Raw genomic sequence first — 23,460 nt, 5'->3', positions numbered from 1 at the left:
AGTTTCAGTTTTGCAAGATGAGGAGAGTTCTGAAACGGATGGTAGTGACAGTTGCACAACAACGTGAATATACTTAATACCACTGAACCCAACACTTAAAAATGGTTAAGATGGTAAATTTTATGTGTGCATAGTTTACCACAAATTTTTTTTCAAAGTAGTGATTAAACGAAGAAATGGTCAATAACTTTCCTGCAAACATGCGTGGCTTGAAACAAGCTTGCAAACAAGCATAGCTTGATGGGGGAATATTTCAAAATGAGGAGATTATGAACAAAGGGAAAGAGCAGGAAAGACGGAGTGCAAGGGAAAATGATAAAACAGCAGAACGAATGTAGACACAGAGAGCCAAGACTTATTGCTTTATTAGAGAGAAATTGTCTACTTCAGAAAGAATGCCAAATTTTTAAGATCCTAGGTGTTTCTGACCAGAAGACTTCATTTGTGCTGCCACTGAGGGAGGGACCGGAGCAAACGCTCCCCTGCTAGAATGACAGTAAGACGTCAGTTACATCACAGCGTTAGCTGGGAGAACATCGGATATGGGTAACTGCAGTAGTCAGAGCTCAGCATCTCTCCCAAATAAGCAGAATTTTTATTTTTAACCTTTTGAAAAACAGCAAATAATTTTGAAGCAAGCAAAAACAAGACCTTCTTTGCATTTTAAAAAAAAGAAGTCAAAAAAAAAATGTCCTCTCGGCTTCTGGAGATTTTATTAAAAGACAATTTACTTTGGCCTCTGTGCTTCTGCTGTACTTTCTTTTTTTGCACAACTACAATGACTTTTACTTTTAGTACAAGAGTTGTACAAACTCTAACACAAGAGATGCACTCTGTGAAGTACAGAGGAAGCTCTTTCACCTGGACCACCTGAAAACCTATAATATTCAAAAACAATACCCATTTAACACAAAGAATGCCCTAGGATTTCTCCATTTAAAGAAAATGAAAGTAAGAATTCAAAAATGTAACAGTGGAAATTCGAATCTAAACCACAATGAGCTATTACCTTACACCCATTAGAACTGCTGCCATAAAAATAAAAGATAAAAATAAAAAATAAATAAAAACCAGAAAATAACAGGTGTCAATGAGGATGTGGGGAAACAGGAGCCCTCGTGCACTGTTGTTGAGAATGTAAAATGGTGCAGCCACTGTGGAAAACAGGATAGCAGTTTTTCAAGGAATTAAAAATAGAATTATTGAATGATCCAGCAATATTATTTGAGTATACACCTAAAATAATTGACATCAGGGTCTCAAAGAGATATGTGTGCACGTGCAGCGTGTTCACGTGTTCATAGTCAACACATACGCGGCAAGAAAGAGGCTGTGCCTTTTCATCCCCCCAGTCACTGAAGACCATCTGTGTCTCCTCGCACTTTTCACAAGAGTGAGCCCAATACAAATTCTTCCAATTCAACGTCGGACTCAGATTCCAGCAAATTCTTTGACTCTAGTAAATCAGGGAGCTACAGCTTCTAGCTTCGGTACAAAAATGGAAAGGTCGTATCCTCTACCCCTTACTTCTTCCCACTGTACATATGTTGTAAAGGCTATGTAGATGCTTACCTGTCTAAACAAAGTTAAAAGCCAAGGAACCCTCTAAATTCAGTCATCACAGCTTGGATATACTCAGAAATCAGCATTATTATCATACTTAAAAGACAGTGACTCAGGAAGTACTGCTAGAAAGGCAGAAAGGAGAGCCATCTCTCTACTTCCATCACTGCCACCAAGAGAGTCAAGATCTGCACCGAGATGCCATCGGCATCCTGAGACATGTGCAAAAAGCTCAATTCATAGTAGTGAACTGTTTTCATTTTCAGAATAGTATAAGCTTAATAAGAAAAAGATGTGAAGATTAAAATCATACTCAAAATATCCTTTTAACTTCCTACATATTTATTCATTTTTTGTAAATTTGTGTTCAAACACATAGCAGGAAAAATCTGTTTCTGAGTTGCCTAACCAGATATCCACTCTCTCTTACTTACCATTAAAAGAACACCAGTTTTACTTAAGAGTGGCCATGCAACCAGCTAAAAGAATTCACTTCCAGGACTCCTTAACAGCTTTGTGAAACTACAGGACCAAATTCTGGCCAATTGAACATAAGCGGAAACTTCCAAAAAGTTTCTGAAGAGGATGGGACAAGCCCTTTCCCATCCCTCTCTCTTCACTGCTGCCTGGAATACAGAAGTGATGACTAGAGCTCAAGCACTCATCCTGGACTGCGAGGAAATGTGCTGAGAATGACAGAGCGACAGGAGAGGAAACTACAACTCCGATGACCCTGGAACTGCCACACTATCCCTGGAGCGCAACCCCCCAGGCTTCTTTGACATGACAGGGAAGGAAACGTCTATCATTAATCCATATACTATCGGGTTTTTTTTTTAGGAGGGGAGGGGTAGCAAAGGGGTTGTTGCTATACAAAGATAAACTGGATTCTAAGTAATAATTTTAAGAAAATTCTTTGAAGAATCACCAATGGGGAGAGGATTCTATGAAGATGGAGACAGTGTCAAAGGGAAAATTTTTGGATCTTCCAAATCCCCACATAAAAATAAAGAAATCAATGAGTGATGGATATAAGGGACTTCTCTGTATTTCTTACAACTGTATGTATATACATCTACAATTATCTCAAAACATTTTTTTAATTTCTAAAATCTATCTTTTAAAAAGCAACCAGATAGCAAAACAGGAACCCCATAAACAACATTTACAATAAAATGACAAATGTCAAATACAAATATAAGTGGGTGAGGACAAACCACCAGTAGCCCTAAGACAAGCATGTACTGTCATCTGTTCAGCAGAAAGTGCGGGGAAGCAATGAGGCATCTGACAGACATAAGAACTGGAGAACTCAAAATGGCAAACGGGTGTTCACTGGAAAGTATGTCAAGCCAATCTGAGAAGAGCAGCTGACATTGAGGAAGGACCAAACCATCCAATACCAGACACGTCAATGAGCCCATAGTTGGGACTGAAAGATCTGGAACAGTCTAGACCCTATGAATTCTTAAAACCAGCCCCCAAGGCCTGCTTCCAGAATAGGAGAAAGTGCTGAGAGAAGAATCAAAATTGGGCAAGACAGAAACAATAATACAAAGGAAAGAGATGGTCCAATTAGAAACGAGAGACAGAAACAGAGCCCAGAAATTTCAGAGTGCAACCAACCGTGCTTCTGAACACTATACTAAAACAGATGAGAAAACTCTGAAGTTAGAAAAATAACTCAACCAAATCATCTTCTAAAAGTTCAAAAAATATATATCACATAAAAATGAGCAATATAAAAGTATAAAGGTCAAATCACATGCATAGTTATTAAAGGGAAAAAGTGAAAAAGGAGCTGAATAACAACATCCTTATAGGCAATGAAAGCTGTAAAGAATATCTAAAGGTCAAATTTGTAACCTACTATTTTAAAAAGAAATAAAAGATATAGAAATGATAGAAGACAAGAAAGAACAATATAAATCAGAATTAGGAAAACTTAGAAATGAAATGACAGAACTTGGGTATTTGGATAAAAGAAAATCATTACAGAAACGAACATTAAATTAGAAGAAAAAGAGGAGTAAGTGAGCTCAACAGATAATGCTTTATGATATGTGTAAACGTAATGGGAATCTTTTTTTAATCAAAAAGAAAAGAAGAAAATGATTCAAGAAAGTGACTTCTTACAGGCAGGCAAAAAGGATCTAATATACAGAAAATAGAAGCCCCTGGGAACAGAACAAATATTAAAAACTATAAGAAAACATCCCTAAAATTAATATTCATAAATATGTATATATGTGTATGTGTATACATATATGTATATATGTATATGTGTGTGTGTGTATATATATATGTATACACATATATAGTTGAAAATACATATTTAAGGAGCTCACTATATACCTTAGAATACTGGCCCAGAATGACCTACACCCAGACAATCTAATTACTGAACTTTACAAAAGAAAAAAAAATCCTTTGGGAGTCTAAGCAAAAATAAGTGACTTAGAAGAGGAGAAAAGTGGATTATCTCCAGACTTTTCAAAGGCAACATTTTATACAGAAGAAAATGGAGTAACACAGAAAGAAAATGTGAGCCAAGTAGATATATATAGCAAAAAAGTTAAGTATAAAGTATACCAATAAACTGTTAACAGCATGCAGAACTTTAAAGCTCTTCCTGAAGAATCTATTAGAATGAGACTTCTCAAATTTTTTTTATCTCCAACTCCTTACACTCTTCGAATTATTGAGGAGCCCAAAAAGTTTTGTTTATGTGGGCAAAAGCCCATCACTTACCTTTTTAAAATTAAAAAATATGTATTAGTCAAAAAAAAACCTATTATATGCTAACTTATATACATATTTTACAAAAAATCGTGTTTTCCCAAACAAAAATAATTAGTGAGAAGAGTAGCATTGTTTTAGTTTTATAAATCTCTTTAATATCTTTCAATACAAAACAGCCAGACTCGCCTCTCTGCTTATACATTCAATTTGTTGTGATATCACAAGTCACAGTTTCTTGATAACTCCATTGTACGCTTGTGAGAGAATGAGAGTGGGGAAAATGAGGTAAATAAAATCTTAGAATTATTATGAAAATAGTTTTGACCTCAGGAATCCCACATAGAGAATGAGCTCCAGACATACAAAATGACTAGAACGATGTCAACAAAAGGATTGATGGTGAACTTTAAACATGAAGGTACGTGCTTAACTAAGACTAACTGACGACTAAAATGAAGACAGATTGTTTGAAACAGCTCTTCATTCTGACAATGTTGATATAGAACTATAAAAAATGATAACAAATGTAAAAAAAAATCTTAACTCTTCTCAATAATTCTATTGCTGGTAATAATATAATTATTCCAATACTTCTGTACTACGGTATAAATGGGTAAATATGGGATATTCTAATTCTATCCATTCCTGTGTTTATGTGCAGCATCAGAGCAACCCTAAACTTACAACCCAACTCTCTCCTCTCACATGCCTCCAGTACCATCTTTCTAAGCAAGGTATTTTGTCCTTATCCTAAACTCAATCTGCCCAGCTCATGACCATCTCCCCACCAATCCACAGTCCCTCCCAGATTCTCCATTTCTCTTAGGTTTACAATCTTCCTCCACTGTGCTGAGTTAGAAACTCATAGGTTTTCTGTTTTGTTCTTCTCCAGGTCAGCATAAATACTCATAAAGAAATTGTCTTGACTGCCTTCAGGCATCTATTCAAAGGACATGGATCCTCTAACTCCCCAATTTTCTATCACTGTGTGGGTTTAAGAGAGGATGGTTATGTAAATCACTGTATCACCAAACCGCCAACACTATGAGTGCATCTGATGTGTGCTCATACTTGCTCACACATGCTTCGACCATCCCTGGAAAGACACACAAGAAACTTATGACACTGGCAAACAGGGGTGACTGGGCAGAGATGCAAGGGAGGCTCTTCACCTTTGTCCTTTAAACCTTTTAATTTTCAAATTGTATATTACCTATTCAAAAGAATAAAATTACAGTTTAATTGATAAATAAAACCAATCTGTATTAAATACGAATGACCCTATTCTCATAAAGAAAATTCAATAATTATAGGGAAACTCAATTTATAAACACAAACCAATTGAAAGACAGAACCAGCTTTTAATGGTTGGGGGAAAAAAAGTACATGGATTCCATTTCATCAAAACTCTAATCCAGCCATCAAGCCATCAAGGCTCTGATCAAGGTTCTAACTCTCCTTCGATAAAAGATGCTCTTCCACAGTCCATACTGGAGAGGTAGACTTTTGAACACCTCATTTTGCTCTTCTTCCAGGTTTCTCTGAGCCCTCCTCAGGTCCCTTCAGACCCAAGTGAGCTTCGTTCTCTGCAAAGTCAGCCTTCGTGAACTTCAACGAAACATCTGTACACAGGTATCATATGCCCCACAACACTTAGGGCCCTTGCAAATAAACAGAACCTGGGCCTGCCATGCTCCATTGGGCATCAGCTAAGCCTCAAAAAAGATTTGGCAAAAACAGAAATTACATCACTGAGGCCAATGAGACAAGATTTTAAAATGTGACTCCGTTTTTCCAAAGAGGCTCAATATAAGAAATGACCATTTTAACAATGTTAGGTGGTTTTTTAAAACCTGTAGGTAAAGACAGATTCTGTACCTTGATATAATGATCTAAATCAAAGCCAAAACACTGGTCTCTTCCTCCACACCATTTCAAATGGATATCCCAAAGAGAAATGGTCTCCCTTTGCAATTAAACTACCAGGAAGTTCAGTGCTAACTTTTAGTGACCAAATGCAGTAACTAATTCATCCCAGATGCCTGGTAACTTATATTTCTTTGTTCCTTATGATTTACCATGATCCACGTTTGTTTGTTTACTGTTTCTGCATTGTTTTAATACTGTACACCACTTCCAATCATTTTGGGAAGCAGGAAAAATCTAACAGCAGTCAGTCATAAAATCAGGGCCAACCACTGCTTTCCTCAACCACACTTCTCAGCTGGAATCCCTGACCCCTCCCCAAAATCAGGACCCCCTCTAGTACTCTGGCGATGGGGGAAACAAGTGGGGTACACCAGCCTCTTTTCCTCCACCCTGACCTTCCTATCCAATGTGCCTTATATACCATTTCCAGAATAAGCTTTCTTCAATTCTATTCCAATCCTATTACTCTCCTGTTCAAAATCTGATTTCAATGGTTCCCTTTTTATTTAGTAAAAAACTCGTTATATGTTTATAAAGACTGTCTATACAAAGACCTTAATAATAATCATTATTTGGGCAGCCAAATATTTAAGTTGATATTAAATATGAACCCAGGAAGCAGACAGCATCCTCCTCAGTTGACAGCTCAGAAAACCCAGGTATTTTCTCACCCTGACATTCTCACACACCTATCCACCCACCACACATCACACACACATGCATATGCACATGCACACACATACAACCATGTTGTTTCCTGCCTTGAATTTCTGTCCAGGTAGGCTGGATTCTGTCTACTGCCAAATTCACTCTGCTCCTGCTCATGCCCATCAATGCCTTTTCCCCAGTCGCTCCATTAGCCCCATCCCTGTTACCTACATAAATCCTTCCAGTCTTTACTCAAACCACTCACCTGCCAAGAGCATTCCTAAGGCCTGTGCATCCAGGTGAATTAGCCCTCTGCCCTCACATACAATACTGTCGGAATCTAGATTTTTCCAAAGGGTAGGGCCATAATATTAGCCCAGTTGGGAGTTAGGAGGAGGTCCAACTTACAATTAATACAATTTAAAGGGAAGCCTTCTGGCCCCATCAAAGCATCTATTTTCTTAGAAAGCTAGGCTTATTTTCACTCACTTTTGTATCCTCTGGGTCTAACACAGTACCAGAGAATGAATCACCAATTGTCTTTGTATGGATGGGTCTAGTCGGACGACTCTCTCGATACCTGGCGCTACTGTGGGGACGACTGCAGCTCCTTAGTCCCTCTGCAGCTCTCTTGGGGGCAGCTCCAGAGCCGTGGTTCTCAACGGGGGCCAATTCTGCCCCACCCCTGACCCCCAAAGAACATTTGGCAATGTCTGATGTCAGATTTTTACTTTTACAACTAGGGAGATTGCTACTGGCATCTAGTGAGTAGAGGGCCAGGGATGCTGCTAAACATCCTACAATGCACAGGATGGCCCACAATAAATAAATATCTGCCCTACATCTGAGGTAGAGAAATCCTGCTCTAAAGGGCACAAAACAACAAAAGAGAAAGTGCCCAAAAGACACAGGCCCTCTGAAAGAAGTGATGGAAACATCGCAATGTCAGTTGCCAGATACAGATCCATCATAAATGCTTTCGGCATTACGTGTAATTATTTAACTCTAAAAGGAAGCAGCACAGCCTTCTGCCCTGCAGCCACCACCCCAGAGCCATGTGGCGGGCATGGCAGACACTGCAGGATGACCACATCACAGACTCCTGGAGCGGGCTGCCGCACTTCTGCCTACTAATTTTAATCTCTCTTTCTCAAAGGTCAGGAATATTTTCAGACCTGTTAGCACAAGCATATTGTGGGCAGACTTGATATATGTTGCTTCCAGTTGGCAAAGCGCTTCATTCTCCAGCACCCAGAGCTGAGTTACAGGCTTAACTTCGTCCCTGTCACTGTCCAAGGGACTTTTTAGTCCATTATCCTAATTGGCAAATGATATGTAAGTACCAGAAGGCTGTGTGTCTTCAATTATATTTATAATGAAAGTTTAATCTCCAAAAGAAAACAGTAATTCATTAAAACCACCCTTCCCATCTGCTATTACAGCAGCAAAGGGGAAAAAAAAGCCACTTCACGGTGAGGCATAAATTAGCTTCCAGAGCATGAAACAGACAAGGCCTGACAAAAGGGGAAGCAAGAGATGATGCATCCTGCTTGATTCCAGCAAAGCTTTGCCCTTGCTCCACACGGCCTTGCCACATCCCCAGGGAAGGGGTGGGAGAGGAGACAGCGGCTTGCAGGTCAGGGCCTGGGAGGGCAGGAAGCAGTCCTTCCTCTGTCCCCTGCACAGTGCGGGCTTTTTTAGCGAATACCTCAGTATTGGCGCCTACATCTTATCAGCATCTCAGGAAAACTTGAGAGGGTTTCGGGAAGAAAAGGAAGATGATTCCATGGCCTGCTATTTCAGCTCAACTCTCACCATAATCCCAAACTCTGCCGCCCTTATTGTTCATACAGACAGAGTAAGACCCACCATGTACTATTCATTATGTTGGGGAAGCCAGTAATGACTGCCCCATGATGTTTACCATGTGCTCGGCAGGGTCCTAAGCACCTGACGGATTAACTGATTTAAACTCCCTCCCCACAAACCTATGATTGTCTCATTTCACAGGTGAAAAAAGGAAGGCAGAGAGAAGTAACTTGTTCCATGCCATGCAACCTGCTAGTGATGGAGCCAGTATGAATCAGGTGGACTGGCTCCAAATCCACTCTCCTACACAGGGACCAGAGCTCACCACATGTGTGCTAGGGGCTATGACAAGCACTTGACATGCCCCATCTCAACTGTGGGGGACACAAAGGCCACACATTATTTTCCTTGTCATCTGGCGGAATATTTGAGCAGAACTCCAAAGCCTGAGTAAACATCAACAAAGGTAGGGCCCCAACATGAAGTTGTGGGGCCACTCGACCTCTCTGGAAAGCCACCAGCGGTCCTCCAGCAGAGCAGAAGCTGGAGGAGCAGAGTCATCTCTGTGAGGTGCAGACAACAACCAACTACATCCTTACAAGACAGTCACCTATGCCAGGCTGCCCCAATCTGCCAGAAGGATCTCCATCTGGACTCTAAGATGCTACCCAAGCACCCACAAGCACCCCTTCAGATGCAGAGACCCTGGTGCTACTATCAGAACTAGGCCAACCCTTGGAAAAAAAAAAAAAAAAAAAAAAAGCTCCTCTTCATCTGTTCCATGAACACTCCCCATCTTAAGTGAGTACTCTTTGCCCCCAGGTGCCAAGTGCCCTGATGATCCTCAAAACCTGTTCCACAGACAGGTTTTGAACCTCAGCACACTGTAGGCCTATACCTGATGACAGTGAAGTGCCCCCTCCCGGAAGTGTTGGCATTATCACGTCAAATCAGGCCTTTTGCTCATGGGAAGATGCTCCAGCAGCAGGAATAGAATCCTGACTTATGACTACAGTTCAAATTCTTGGTTCTCTGTCCTCCAACCCTAATTTCCCAATGCATAGGCAACAATCTAGTGAATATTCATAAACCACTTTTCAGGAGTGATAGGAAAGAAAGCTAAGGCAGTGTCATTTCCTGACCATGTAGATGAATTCGTGATCTTTCCAAGTTGGTTTCATGAATGAAACAAATGTGGTACAGTTATTATTTTCACCCAAATTTTGCAATCAGTCCTTCCATAAATCCTATTACATGATTACTCCTGTTCCTGGAGTCTAATAGTTTAATAACTTCCTACTTCCCCCTCAGAATGCTCTGAGTATAGAATCATGTCAGGGATAACAGAACTACCATCGTTGATAAACATGTGTCCTCTCTTACATCACTCATATAGGGACTTTTCTAAAGCAAACTTGCTGCAAATGCACTCATCTCAAAACCATGTCTTGTTCACACCTGGATACAGCAAGCAACAGAGGGTGGAGTATGATGCCCTAAATTGCTTTTGTCACATTATTCAAACAAGGGTTTACTGAAAATATCAATGTATAGGGTGTACTCCCAGAAAATCAAAACAGAACTCAGCGAAGTGGCCATCATGCATGTCAGAGCAGAACCCCAGCACTGGGACAGGAGCAATCTCCTCCTCTAGGACAGTGAGCCCAAAGAGGGCATCTGGCTGCACACCCCAACACAGTCACTTTTTATTTTAGACTCACTCCCTCTCTTTAACCTCAAATACTCTAGCCTTAAAAAGAACAAAGCTCTGGGCACTTCCAGTTTTAATTTAGCCTGGCACAGCCACGCTGCTCCAAGCTGGAATCACTGCAGCGGGAAGAAAGGCAGGAGCAGCTGCCTGTCATACCCCTCAGCACACGTCACCCCCTTCTGCTGTGTACACAGCTTATCTCTCTAAGCTGCTTGATGAGGCAGCTTCACGCCTTCCGGGAGAACAGTTAGAACCAAAGCCCCCACCTCCCCAACTCCTGAGCCAAGAGTAAAGAGAACCTCTCTGTGGAGCTTCAGGGGTCCACAGATAACACTGTGATCTTTCATCCCTGAGCTCAGAAGCATGGGAGAAGAGGCGTGCCAGGAAGACCAATGGCGCCTTACCACCATTGCAGCTCATGAGAGAACTGGCCTTGCATCTGTGGCCAGACAGGCTTCCTAGTAGCTCAGGGCATGACCACTGGCCCCACACAGGGGCAGACTGCTCACCCATGGCCAAAGACCTCGAGAGTCCTCAGAATAGGACATTCCAAAAAGTGGAAAAGCCTGAGCCTCACCTGCTCCCTGTCTTCTTCCAAATCCACCAATCTTTCTCTGGGCAAAAATGGAGAAGGAGCAGGGGAAGCCACAGTGTCCTCCTGGGGAGCTGAGTAGAATTCCCTGCTCTCCGGGAATAGGAAGAGTGGGACATAAGGGTTCCCCTGAAGTGTACCTGCATCAGAGGAAAATGGACATCTATGCCACATCATCATAGGTCTGTGTGTACAGGGAGCACATTTTAAAAATGGCCAGGATAGTCATGAGGGTGTGAAGTACAGCAGAGGGAACATAGTCAATAATATTATTATAACTGTATGGTGTCAGATGGGTACTAGACTTGTTGTGAGGATCACTTTGCAAGTTATACAAATGTCTTATAATATGCTGTATACTTGAAACTAATATAATATATGTCACTCTAATTGAAAAAAAAAAATCAATGCTCCAGGAAAGGACAATAACCGGTAATTATGTAAGTTTATTTTGAAATAAGGAGGTAAATTCATCAATTCTTGGGTCTGGGAGTATCGTTCTCCTAAAGGATAAAGAAGTGGGAAAAAAGAAACACAGCTTGCAAGAGCAGGCAGGCAGGAAGGGTGCCTGTCCCACTCTAATGTCCAGGCCTGCGCATGGGGCTGAGTACAGGCCCAGGAACACGTTCTGTCCATTTTCTATTTCTAAGAAACAACAGAGCTGAAGAGTCACATGGGGCTCCAGGGGTTTGTTCTGTTTTCTCGGCTTAGCTTGGGCCTGACATCTAGTTCAATTTAATAAAGAATCAGGGCAAAGTCAGAAAGACATGAGACATTACAGAATCAGAAGGAGAAAATTAAATTTTATGAGCAAATATCCTTGGAGAAAACCACAACAAAAAGACAAAAGATTCAAGAGAAAGCCCAATGTAACCATACCCTTAAAGAAACAAACAAACAAAAATTTTTAAATGTACGTTGAGAAATCTCTGGTTTTCAAATAAACTTTGTCCCCAAGTTCAGGTGGGGAAATTGAGGCTCAGTGCAGTTCTATGATTGGTTCCTAGAAACGCCGGACTCCTTTCTCCTTCCAGGCCCCTTTATCCCTCCCATCCTAGCCCTTAAGGGTCACACAGTGTGGCTGGGAAACAGGACACAGAACTCACAAACAACTGGAGAAGCGAGAGGGAATGATCAGTGTACAGTGCTAACAGCACTAGAGGCATGAGAAGTGGGTGGGCAGCAGCCCTTCTGATAGGGTGGGAGTAGGGAGATGGGAGACGAATGTGGGTTGAAATTCAGATATCCAGTGGACACAGCACATAGCTCAATGACAGAGTCAGAACTCAGGGAAGAGTTGGCACGCAGCTTCCAGTTAGACTCATGAGAATGGATGAAACTGCTTCACATTTGTACGGCATTTACTTATACGACTATTTGTTTCCTTTACAGCACTTAACACAGTGGTTGCATCCAGTAGGCATTTAATAAATGTTGATGAGTTACTTTCTAAGACAGGTTTAAATCCGGTCATTTCTCACATTACAGTAGTGTAAATGATAGTGATGTTTACAAGCTCACACATAAGACACTTGGATCTTTTTTTAAATTAAGTTTATTAGAGTAAAATTGGTTAATACGATTATATAATTTTCAGGTGTACAATATAATTTAACATCTATATATTCTATTTAACATCTATATATTGCGTGATTACCACCCCAAATCCAGTTTCCTTCAACTACCATGTATTTGATCCCCTTTATCCACTCTACCCTCCCCCTATCCCCTGTATTTGACCCTCTTTACCCTGTCTACCTCTTCCCTCCTCCCCCACCCCCTCTGGTAACCACTAGTCCATTGTCCATGTCCCTGAGTCTCTGTTAAGACACTTGAATTTTGACAGGAGCAGCAATGAAGCCCATGTTCATGAAAATCCTACAGGACTGCCAGGTACCAGGTTCTCCACCGAGGACAGCCTCACGGCTACCAGACCTTTCAGCAGCTCCTAAGGGAAGTGTGAGGGTTCCCACTTTTGGAAAAGTCAGCGTCATGTCCCAGATCTCCTTGCCTGACAACACTGGTTCCAGAATTAGAATCCTGCCTCCCCCTCCTCCTCCCTCACCCACCATCTCCCCTCAACTAGGACACCCCAGAAGAGGGACCAGCACCCTCAGATACAGTCCACACTTCAGCAGGATCTCTCTGGAGGACCTCTCCTGCTTTTTAAATTTTTAATTTATTTTGTTTTCTAAGCCATTTATTTAAGAAAAATGAAGACATATCAGAGGAAGATTATTTTTAACAAACTAATATGTTTTAAATATTTTATCTTAGAATCTAGGCACAATAACTTCATTTGGAGGTGACATCATAAGTCCTTCCCACAAGGTCTTCTGCCACACCCAGGAGTGGGGTGCTGGGCTCAGGATCCCACATCTCCAGGCCTTCCCTGAGCCAGACATCGTAGACTGGAGCCCCCTAAGGATCCTAATACCAGGACTCAAGTAAGACCCCAGAAAGACTGAGCCCAAATCCTGGAAGACAGGCCAAGGAAGGCAGCTGGCTGCAACTAGAACCCCAAGATCAAACTGTCCTCTGAGGATCATCCTAATACCTGAAGTAAGCATGGACCAGCAGTCCTGCCCTCAAGAAGCCTGGCCTAAGCTGTTCCAGGAATTCTGGGAAGCCATCTCAATAGACACATCTTTCTTGTAGATTCTACTGGCTTCTATCACAGAATATCCACAGTACGAATCATATCAGTGACTCCCAGTGGTCACGGCAATTCCTAGCCAGGACAGCTTTGTGGAGCTATCCTTTTCAAAGTCTCTAATAGGCTGGTAATTGTTTTTTATGGCTTTCTGATGAAGTACAAAGTGCTCCATGGCACTCTGCATTGCTTCCTGGTGGCCTGTGAGGCCATGGAGCCAATGCCTGGTGAATGGGACAAGTGCCTGGTCAGCCCATCCTTGGCTGCCAATGTCGCCCTCACCAATTCCAAGATACAGGCCCCATGCCCAGCTCACTGAGGGAGATGAGGCAGAAGAGAATCCAATGCATGATCTCATGGACAGCTCTTATGGTACCCTGGGCCAAATAAGTTATTAAAAATGCTCCAGATACCATGTCAGTTGGCAAAATTACTGTTATATGTGTAATGAAAGTTAACCATTGCTAGTGTGACTGTTGTAGGTAAAACAAACGTACAGATTGTATTTTTGGGTGTGATTTGAACAGCTTATCTATTTGCGCATTTTGTAAATATCAATTCATACAGAATATCTGTCTACATTTATAGTCCTCGGAGCATAATTATTCTAGTTTAAAATTATCATACAATGTAACTAGCACTTGGTGTTATCTCATGTTATGGTATTTACCTGACTCTTCAAGATTTAGCATTTAACTGTCTCGTTTAATGCCTGAGCCCATGTGCTCAGGAGGTTTATCATTCTCCCTTCCAGAGAACATAATTAGAGAACAATGATAGGGACAAGAGCATCCCACCCCATTCCTCAAACACGGGGAAGCTGGTACTGTTCCACAGAGCAGTCTTATATCAGGCCATCAGCCCAAACCACCACCATCTTACCTCTAACCTCAGGACTAAGATTTATGCTCACAGCTCCACAGAGGCCCCAGATTGTCCAGGGTTAGAGCAGCAAATTGTCCCCCAGTCCCCACTCACATCACTGCAAAGCACATGCACAGGCCACCCAGGCCACAAACACTCACAGACAGTATAGTTCCACAGTCACACAAAACCCAGAAGAACAGAGAACCATCTATCCTGAAAACATTCTTGAAAACGACATCCTGCCCACTTCCACAGCTTTGTTACTTTCTGTTTTCTTCACTTTCTATTTTACTGCCTTTTCGTCTCCTTTCTGAGAAAATACCAAAGAAATTTATTTCTAAAGCAAACAAATTAAACTCATCAGTACCATGACCCTTTTAGTGGCTTTCTTTAATCAACAAATAATTTGGGGTCTCCTTCTGTGGGCCAGAAACTGTGCTGTACAGGGCACAAAACAGTCCACCTTCAAACGCTCAAGAGCCAGCTGCCACCTGACACAGAATCCCTACCTCACAGGTCTTCCCAGGTGAGAATCAGATCCCCTAACCAGGAGCAGGAGGACTTGCAGCCTCCAGCCCCAAATCCTTCTGTTCTTCTTGGGCAGCTCCTAAAGCTAGAAGCAACAGTGTGCAATTTTCATCACTTAAAGAGCCTCTGTTTCCAGAGACATCCCAACATGAAGCCCAAAATGAGAGGCCGTGTGCCCAGCAGGTATGGATGGAAGCCTGGCAGAAACACGGAAGTTCCAGTTCTACCTGTTGGAGTCAGAAGCCTGGCTGGGAAGAAGGGCTTTTAACCACATTACTGAACACGGTCAGCTCTTAAAGGGTGAAATCCATTTTTCTTGGTTGATTTACTTTCCCCTAAGTCAGCAATCCCTAACTTTTTGGCACAAGGGACCAGTGCTCCTATGAGAATCTAGTGCCTGATGATCTGAGGTGGAGCTGAGACGGTGATGATAGCACTGAGAAGCGGCTGCAGATACAGATGAGGCTTCGCTTGCTCACCCGCAGCTTACCTCCTCCTGCGGCCCGGTTCCTAACGGACCATGGACCAGCACCAGTCCATGGCCTGGGGCTTAGGGACACCTGCCCCAAGGTAATCTGTGGACCACACAGGAACTCAGCTGGAAAACCATCCTTTGAAGCCTGGTGAAACGTTCCTTAGGGAATATATTTCAAAAGGCATTTATTTAGGTGTTTAGGCAGCATTTCTTAGACTCTTCAAACCAGAAGGGCTATGTTGGTCTCTGCGATCACATATCTAGGACTGAAGACTATATAAAATGGCCTAAAAAGAGAATCAGACCAGTGCAAAGAACACTAGTCAGGGAACAAGAGATCCAAGCCTTAGTCCCACCACCTCCCAGGCATGTGGCCTTGAGAAAACGCCCATCACCTGGAGGCTTCACCTTTCTGTCCCTCTGGTAACTCGGGAAGGGTAATGAGAGAGCAAAGGTGAGTCACTCAGTGAACGTGGTTCACATTGCTTTTTCTAAGTGGCCAAGGTAAACAATGGGGACTTCTTTTTTAGTTTTTTAGTAGAGTTCCTCTCAAATTAATCACCTTCGTAGCATTTTTACAACTTTTGAAATACTTATAGATACATAACCTAATTTTAAAAGTGTTATTAAGTTGACCATTGAATCTAAAGTGGAGGTTTTTGAACGGCTAAGAAATGACTGAAGTATAGACTATGTGCCTAACGCTATACCATGTCCCACAAAGATTTCCCTAAACCCCTAAAATGGATCCTCTTCCTGTCCACGCAATCACAATTCAGTTACTCGGATGCAGATAAGTCTTTTTTTATTATTATTGTTATCGTACTAACAAGATTTCACTTATGCTAACCTTTTTCATGTTCTCCTTTGCCATTCTGTTGCTATTATTCTAGTATATAAATACTAGAATAATAGTATATAAATACTAGTATATAAATACTAGAATAATAGCACTTGTTACAATTCCCCAACACCTTTTTTTCTTGAATTAAATCTTAAACTGGTTGCATATTTTGCTGAACTACAAATGCTTTCCACGTGTTTTTCCCCCAAGTTACAATACTTCTCATTAGGCATTTCTAACACAACAGAAATCAGCGAAACACCCAAAGAATCTCCCTTGCCAGAAACCCTTTCCAAGTCCCTCAGTAAGACCTAAAAAACACATGGGTGCATTCCTCATCCTTGAAGAACCTCCACTCGGCAAGACATCTGCCGGCCAGCCAGCCAACCATCCCCCTTGTCAGTTCCCACGCCCTCAAGAGATCAGAATTTCTAGTAGCAAGACAAAGCATTTTGTTTCCCAACATAAACTTTGATTAGTCGGTGACAAAAAATGGTGGCAGCCACAGGCGCAGAGAGCGGTCACTAGAGCTTTCACTACACCCCGCAAGCCCCTAAGACCTGGTAAGGAAGCAACTGTAGACTCTAGCAGAAATCGTTCGAAAGCGTGGTGGTTTCCTTGCCAGGGTTGTTTTATGGACAGCAACTTCAGAATCTAATCGCCACCACTGCTCTAAACTAGTCTTGTGACATCTGCTACAGGTGTCCCCTCCACTATACATTCTCTATTGTCCTTTTTTTTGCCAGAATTTCACATTCTTTGTTAAGGATATAAGCAATTATTATTAGGCCATTGCAAAGCAAACACATGGATAATAGTTCCAACATAATGCTCAAATTCTATCATCCAACATCTAGAGATCCTTCGAGATGAAAGGTAAAGTCCTAAAGAGGCAATGAATAATCTAAACATAGTAAAAGACAGAGAATGAGAATAAAAATATGAGACACCCCCCCACCCCGCACCAATACACCTGTGTTTCTTTCCTATGGTTCAATTCACATTTGCTCATATTCATATTTCCTTTCTTCATACCTTTTAATTCTCATGGCTGATGCGGAAGGTTGTCATGTTAACTCTCTCTCATATTTGTGTGCCTCCATTTCTTTATCCACCCTCATAGTTTTGTTTACCTGCATATCTGTAGATGGCAGGTCCATAGTTTAAATTCGTTCTGTAGTTGCTCTTTTCGTTTTTGGTGAGAAATCATTCCTAACCTATATACACCAAGATTTTAGCATCTGTGGATGGATATGTAACAGAACTGAACAGTCACTGGCATTTAAACACTAGACCCTCATGCAGTTTTACAAACCTGGTGATATGTTTTATATCCTTCTCATATCCTTTCTGTCTTCCTTTTGGGGGAGGGGGTGGCATATCTATCAATCACTGTTTGATAAGGCACCTTAGACTTAGCCACCCACATAGAGTGGAGAGGAGCTGACAGGCTGACCTCCCCTAGCCCAGACCCAATGTCGATATTCTGTCGGTTCTGCCTCCTGGGAGTGAAGGCAGGTTAATAGGAAACAGATGGTGGGAGGTGTTTATCTGATTAACCCACAGAGCTTGTTTTTACCTAAAGAACAGAACCCTGGGCAAAAATGGGTCACAGACTTGATGGGGTGTAAAAGGGAGTAGGATTTTAAAAATGAAGGCACCAGAAGTCTCTGGCTGCAGAGACAGAATTTCAAACCCAAGGCCATTGTGTGCTCAGGCTGTAGCTGGTCACTCACGGGACTCTGCAGGAGATGGTGGGGGCAGGGGATGGGCTTTAGGACTTCTGGAGAACCAGCAGATCTCAATGTCAGAAAAAAGGGAATGTGGCCCACTGCACATAACACCACTAGGGAAGAGTGTGGCCAGGACACTGTGAGCTTGGCCACTGTGACATCCAGAAACAGGGCAAAAAGAGATCCTAAATGCTATGAGCTTGGCCTCGGTGATGTTCAGGTAGGGGACAGGAGGAAACCCCAACCCCCGACCCAACACTGCAGTGGCAGGACAGGAGCAGAAGCAGCTTTCTGTGGGAATGCAAAAAGCCCAAGTAAGGCCTGAGTCAGAGAAAGCATGGCTGGGGGCAGGGGGCTTCTGGCCAGAGAACAGCCTGTTTTTACTGTTTCTGCAGTCGCACAGTCGATATCTGTGTGAAGAGGCAGCCAAGAGGGCCAGCAGCACCTGTGTGCCCCCACAGTGCCCAGAGGAGCTGGATACCCAAGGTGACACACATCACTACACAGGCCTCAGGTGTCTCAGCACTCAGAGTGCTAAGGGGTTCCCCATCTGTATTAGCTAATGTGAAATTTTCACCAGGTGCTATCGAACCCAAGAGCGTCAAAAAGGCATTTTGCTGTTTCTAGAAGGAAATCCCTAGTTTTAATGAAAATTCCAAATAGTCAAAAGACAGTAAGGACCACACTGGAATCCAGTGAATGCTCCAAAGTCCAGTGTCACTCAGTAACTCACCTGAGGGGCAAGTATAACATCAGCCAAGGAAGCTGGAGGGGAGACCCCCTGCAGAGCCAGGAGGGCTTGGCTGCACAAAACCAGCTCAAGGGGAGCGTAGAGAGAAGAGATACTCAGAGGGTTGGGGAACAGTACTCAGCCCAGTAAGAAAGCTCAACAAGGGGGCACAGGGAGGCCATGCTCATAGTCACAGGCTTAGAAAGAAAGGCAGAGACTGAGACGGGAGTTGGGGAACAAAGGAGGAGGTCAGGGTCATAGATTATAGCTCCACTCCCACCCTCCAAATATAGAAGCCTACAGCCCTCCGCACTGTAGCTACAGGGGGTTCACACACTAGACAGAATCTGTACCTCACCCCAAGCTCCTGAGCTGTCATCACACCATACAGAACACACAACATCCATCACCACCAATGAAAGTCAGTACCGATACAGGACCCTTTCCCATTAAGATTGCGTATGGCCTTGGGGTCCTTCTCAACACTGTGTCCCAAGGAACCACCACCTCTAGGTCAGCTAGCACATGACATGAATTCCCCCAGTCATTCCTGCACTAGAAGGTTCTTCTTGGAGAAATGCTCCACTATTTGTCATTCGCCTCTGCTATAACAGTACAGAGCGAAGAACACAGCTGCATGACCTAGCTCTTGAGAAGAAAATGCTTTGGAAATGACAAGTTCATGCCTCATTCTATTGACATTTCTGCTGCTGGAAATTGATTACTGGACTGCATCGATGGATGAAGAGCCTTCTCCTACATTGCTCTCTTGCCTTGTAAAGTCATCCTGATCCTTGTGATTTGACCTTTACTGAGCAACGAGACTAATCTTATGCAGAGATTAGTCCCTTCGACCACCTTGCCAGCTTCTGCTTACCTCATCTCTATCTTCATGAGCAGACATCTTCATCTCATAGGTTTTGGGAACGTGCCTCCAAAGACCCTTTATGCCAGGTTGTCCTTCACAACAAGAAGCATAAATGACACTTTGGCATCTTCAGCCAATTTTTCATTCTTTTTTTTTTTTTAACTAATACTGCATACTTGGTAATGTCAGTCCCAGACTATACTTTACATGTCCCCACCTTTTATAGTTGTCACAACCCACTTATGTTAATGGGAAAATAGAGTCTGCTTCAAAAAACGGAAGAAAAAGTTTTAAGCCAAACAAAATGCCTTCAAAGTCAGCCAGTAGAAAACACTCATATATTAACTTAAAGATGCTGGTGACTTCAAATCTGGTGTTTTTTAAATCCTCAATTTTATTTCTCACTCCATAATTCTTCTGCTCCTTTTCTCTTCATGGTGAGATTTAGTTATCAGAGCCAGTTGGCCCTCCAAACATTTTTCTGGTGTCTGGAAATAGGATCATTTGCAGGGGCTAAAAAATTTATTTTCTCTAGCTAACCTCATAAAATGCAGACTTCTCATGCCTATCATAGATTATTTTATTCATATCTGTCATTTTATGCCCGTAATATGACCATCGTTTTTTGAGCGACTGAAGCTAGATTAAGAAGACAAGTCATGCATTGTCTGCTACAATATGTTACACCAAGTGGTCATACTAAAAACATGCAAAGAAATGAAAATTACAGTGGAGAGGAACACAGAGGTACAAAAAACTTGGGGGCCCCTCTCCGTACCAAAATCTCCTTCCAACTTCCTGCCAAATGCTTCAGAACTGCTGTGCTACCAGAAGAGACCTGTCTCAGCTGCTGACTGTGACCATCAAAGCAGCGCCCCTGTGGCCTACATTTTTCATGAGGTTCGCTCAGTTGCTAACCATGAAGGCTCCAGTCCACTCTCATCCCAATGGATACGGAGTTCCAAAGTTAACACTAGAGAATTCCAAAGGCACGTCACCTCCAATTCGTCAACACGCAGCCCTGGATTCTAAACATTCTTGTACTTAATAAAAACAGGAATGAAAGAGAAGGGAATGTAGAGTGATAGCATTTTTAAACCCGTGAGCCAAAGATGATCCGGGATCCTTCCAGCCAACTGTGCAGTGAGAAGGAAGATTGTTGGGGGAGCTGCATATGGTGCTTGGCCTCAGACAGCAGCCATGTCCAACTCCTGTAATAATTCAACTATTTATTGTATTGCAAAGAGGAAAAATAATCTTGAGAAGAAACAAAAATTCAAACAACTGTTGTGAAAAGGCTCCTCTACCCCGTCGTGTTTTTCTTTGTCATTTTGACAGAAGATCATGTCAGGTTTGGTTTTGTTGGTTTTTTTTTCATCCCAAAGAAATCTCACCTAATATTGCCATTTGGAAAAGGAAAGAATATGTCACAATGGGGGTTGGTACTTCATACACATGATACATGCATTCCATTTTCTATACATAACCAAAGGATAATATATAGAGCTATTATAATAAATCTTTTCCAGATCTTGCCAATAATAGGAAATGGAATGAGAAAGAGGGTTTTTTAAGACAAAAGGAAAACTTTTCTTTCTCAGATATGGATGTTAATTTCTACAATCAAATCCTCATCTGACATACTCAGGCCCAATTAGTGGTGAAAACTGATTAAGGCAGAAAATCCTTTAAAATGATACATACCTTAAAACTTTACTTGAACTTGCAGCTATGGTGACTGACCATCCTGGTTTGCCTGTGGTGTGGCACAGTTGGTCACCCTGTTTATAGCACGTAAGGAGACACCCTTCACACCCTTTTGGGACACAACCTTCCCTTGACTAAAAATCTATGGTCTGGAATTCCGTGTGGACCTTCTTTCCTAAACCACTCCAATAACATGTTCTATAATTTCCAGTCTCAGTTTCTTTAAAGTCAAGCAAGAACGAACATCCTTGAGAAGACTAGAGTCCTTCTATACTTTACATGTCCCCACCTTTTATAGTTGTCACAACCCACTTATGTTTATGGAAAGGCTTCTGTACTAATTTTGAATCTTTTCCAAAATAGTCAATGAATTTTCAAAGCATTGACTTTTTATACTCACATTTAAACAGATTATAAAATATTTATGTACCATTTTATTAAATGACAAAATTCCAATAACAAATGCAATTGGTAGAAGGAGGTTTTGGAACAAACACACTGATCCTGTAAGAACCCAGTTCACCACCTCGAGCAGGAATTCATGCGTGCCCTGGGAGAGAGTGGGCTGGACAGGCTGGAGGTGCTCAGTGTCCCATGGGGATAAGATATGGTTTTCCGTGGATTACATGGGATGACAGAATACATTAATTAATGAAGTGAGTCAATAACAAGGTAGTTAATTAGAAAAACTCCTATGCTGAATATTTAAGCACTTACTGCAGAAGAGTGAATTTTCTTAAAAGGAGTTAGTTAGCTCTTTAGGATTTTGATCTAGCCCATTTTAGTGTAAATCTGCTTTCCACCGCCTTACTATTCTGGGGAAATACCAACTCATAATCCTGTCCCAAATCTCTACAGTTATCAGCTATATTTCAATCAGTATTGAACTTCAACAGTATTTAGCACATATTTGTTCTAGATCCAGGACTGGAGAGAGTTTATCCAAAACAGGTCACAGGCCTGATCTTCAAGTAGATATGATTTATACATATAAAATAACTGGGAAAATGTAAAGCAAGTAATAACAAAAAAACTGATTAACTGTAATCAAGTGTCCATACATGTCGTATGGTCACTCAGTGCCACAGATAGTTGAAAAGCAAATGGTCAACTCTGACTAAAGTTCCTACAGATCTTATTTTGTTTCCAGCAAGATTACAACCCCTCCTGACACCTTGACCCTCCAGCCCCTGAGGTTTATGAGTCGGCTACACAACTATTCACTGGCCACAGAATCAGACAAAGGATGTCACTCAAAATACTTGCAGCCTCACCACACTTAACACCAAACTAAGTAAAATTTCCCTCTATGTCCGGCTGCTCCCTTGGCCCCATCCCTGGGTCTCCAGCAGGGATGAAGGGAGGAGGTAGGGCCAGAAATTATTCTTTCCATTCCACCCATGCACACCACACTTCAGATGCAGATGGGGCCTCGACAGGATGATTTATGCTCTCCTAATTAGACACCTGAATTAAGACCATGATGTATATTAAGTAAAAGAAAAATTATTCAGATATGAAAAACTTCAATGCATAAAATAAAAATTTAGTTCCTTTTTTATTTTTATATTATATACCTGCCTCAATGTGGCCCAATGTCAGGAGGAAACCAAGCCAGTTTTAGAAACGCCTCAACTTAGCATAAATAATTATTTTCATTGCCATTCAATCCAAGTGTATAGGTATGGAAACAGTGGGTCCAGGAAAAATCAGTGGCTGCAGGAATGGCCCCAGTGGGATTCCTGAGTGATGGCAGGCAAGCCATTCTGAATCGGCACTGACCTGAGATATCACCTGACCAGAACCAGAGCTTCAGGCCCCACTTCCCCCCAGGGAGCTTCAAAGAGCTACCAGGAAGCACATGGAGGTCACTTCGACGGCTGGAGATTCACATTGGCACAGCCCCAGAAGAACCTCATCCCTCCTAGCATTGCCAGAAAGAACCTCATCAGAAACCTGTCTTACCTCCAGCTCTATTCAGTAACCAAACAACAAAGGAAGTTAGGTAAAACAGGGCTTCAAAAACAATTGCTAGAAACTGCTTCAAAAACACTCTAATGA

The 23,460-nt window shown here is 42.0% G+C and overlaps 1 protein-coding gene across 12 annotated transcripts in view; it reads right to left on the bottom strand.

Annotated features, from left to right (window-relative positions):
* FHOD3 (formin homology 2 domain containing 3) overlaps positions 1-23,460 on the bottom strand; it is a 413,611-nt gene that overhangs the window by 323,464 nt on the left and 66,687 nt on the right. The window lies entirely within an intron of this gene.

This window comes from Rousettus aegyptiacus, unplaced genomic scaffold (assembly GCF_014176215.1).
Source record: "Rousettus aegyptiacus isolate mRouAeg1 unplaced genomic scaffold, mRouAeg1.p scaffold_m13_p_12, whole genome shotgun sequence".
Taxonomy (NCBI): Eukaryota; Metazoa; Chordata; class Mammalia; order Chiroptera; family Pteropodidae; genus Rousettus; species Rousettus aegyptiacus.
This window is presented reverse-complemented; position numbering and strand designations above follow the sequence as displayed.